The following is a 2,514-nucleotide window of genomic DNA, read 5'->3' on the forward strand; positions in this document are numbered from 1 at the left end:
CCCATCAAAATGAAGCCACTGACTAATCAGCTTATTTTTCAAAGACTATAACTTCTGTTTCGTCTTCATTCAGAAGCAGAAAGTTAAGAGTCATCCAGGTGTTTATGTCTTCAAGACATGCCTTTAATTTATGTAATAGGTTAGCTTCATCTGGATTATAGACAGATATAGCTGAGTATCATCAGTATAACAGTGGAAATTAATCCCATGCTGTCTAATAATTATACTGATTGAGAGAGAAGTGCTCTGTTAGGAACATAAGGAACAATCAGATATATGATATAAGATGGGGCTTGGTTATTTAGGGATTTAAATTTGAGAACAAGAATTTAAAATTATATCCTGGATCTAACCGGAAGTCAATAAGGAGAAGCTAAGATGAAGGAAATATGATCTCTTTTTAATTTTCATCAAAACTCTGGCTGCAGCATTTTAAATACAGTTTGTGGACTTCCTGATTGTAAAGAATGGATAGATGGGAAAACAAACACAGTGAAAACATGAACCTTTGGAAAAAGAGCAAATATTCTTCATTAGAGGGTAGTGTAAGTATTTTATTAACACAGAATATGTGTGACTAACAACAGTTTATTACTGGGTGAGGAAGTGGAAGGTGATTCTCAGACAGCTTTTTGTGAGATTTGGCAAATTTATTTTAAAATTTAATTGGAGGGGACACTTTAAACATGAGTCACAAAAAAAACCACATTGCTTAAAAAAGTGTCATCTGTCCCACATTGTTCCTCCTAAGCATCATAGTTTTCTCTCATTTGTTTGTTTTAGATCCGATCACATATAATCATGAAAATACGTGTTAAATAAAATAATGAATAGTTTAATTAAATTAGACAATTAATCAGAACATTTTCCCCAATTATTTAATGCCATAAGTTATACAGCCCCACAACTATAAAAGATAAATGACATGTAAGGTGTTGAGCTTTTTAATGTTAAAGGTAACAGCAGCACATGTTCAAGTGAGGCTGCAGCTTAATGGAGATGATCTTTAGCTCCTGCCACACGCTGGTTTCTTTCTTTTCTGTCCAGTTTGAGGTTCAGAAGCTTTAGGAAGCCTTTGTGTGCTCGGATTGAAACTTAAGAGTCACTCTGACCTGCATGTTGGCTGTCACTAATAACTATTGTGCCTTCAACAGCTGCTGCAGCCTCCCTCCACGCCCCACAGGGACACCCACAGATTCAACTTCTAAACCCTTCCAGCCAGTTTAAATCTAACATTTTACACAGGAGAAAAAATGCAAAACATGCAATTTGTTCTAAAGAAAAATAACAAAAAAAAAGGGTGGTTGAAATGAAACGAGCACTTTAAATCTCAACAGAGAACAACTCTCACTACATCTGCCCTTCAATTTAATGATGCAAAGAAAAGGGTTGAAGAGGAGGAGGAGAAGGAGGCCTTGTGCCAGGCACAAGCCATGAGCCATTCATGCATTCAGATCCTAATCCTGGCGAGCAACAACAGTCTCCCATCAGCCAGCAGAAACACATGAAGTCAGTACGCAGCAGGGTGCAGCAGCATCCACTTACTGTAGGGTTACATCACCACGCTAAATGAAGCTCTGCTAAATCAGGCTGCAAAATCTGCAACCTGGTTTAAAGGAAAACATGTCTTCATTGTTCTTCTAATCTGATTGTTTAGAGAGTGAACAACATCTGGGGTAAGGAGTGTTTGCAGCAACAGATCTCCAAGCCACCTTGAAGGATAAGTTGCTCTCTCTGAACCCTGCAGAACCTCAGCTGCCCTCTGCCTCAACCCCAAGCAATAAGAGCTCTGCTGCTGTAGCCACATGCTGCTTCTCAAGTGTCTTTTCAACATAAAAGCCTCCCTCTCCACCTCCTGAAGCCTTTTTTTCTTTTTTTTTTCTGCAGAAAAGGCAGCAGATGGATGGGCTGCAGGCTGCGGGTGTCTGTGAGGGGTGTTGAATGTCTAAAACACAAATCATCCCGTTCTTTTGGACTCAAATCTCACTCAGTTCCGTTTGTTGCTCATATTTCAAACAATTTTTGGTGCTTTACGTGTCAAAATAAAGGAGACTTTTTGATACGAGCAACCTGAGTCCTCAAAACCAAAAACCAAAAAAAGCATCAATCAGTTGCATCATAAATGAGTTTTCCACTAGTAATTGATATTTTAGCGATAAGTAATAGCAAACTATATTGTGCATGATTTAAACACTGCATATGAAGCTGTGGGCTTAATATGCAGGTCGATTAGGAAGTCTATAAATACATGTCTAAGATCGTGTTAGGGATGCAAGTTATAAATTAATAGGTTTATCTTAATTTTATTGATCTTATCATTTGACTAAAAATTACCGGACGAGCAAGAATTTTCTTAAAAATGTGCATTTTCTTTTCTATCATGAGGATTTTTCCATAATATAAAGTGTTACTTATATTATTTAACCTGTGAGATAAAAAACACAGGAAACTATTACGTCACTGAATGAAAAAAAAAGAATAAAGTGAAATACATGATTTCCAATCTACATGATG

The sequence above is a fragment of the Cyprinodon variegatus genome, unplaced genomic scaffold (genome assembly GCF_000732505.1).
Source record: "Cyprinodon variegatus isolate N-32 unplaced genomic scaffold, C_variegatus-1.0 Scaffold500, whole genome shotgun sequence".
In the NCBI taxonomy this organism is placed as follows: domain Eukaryota; kingdom Metazoa; phylum Chordata; class Actinopteri; order Cyprinodontiformes; family Cyprinodontidae; genus Cyprinodon; species Cyprinodon variegatus.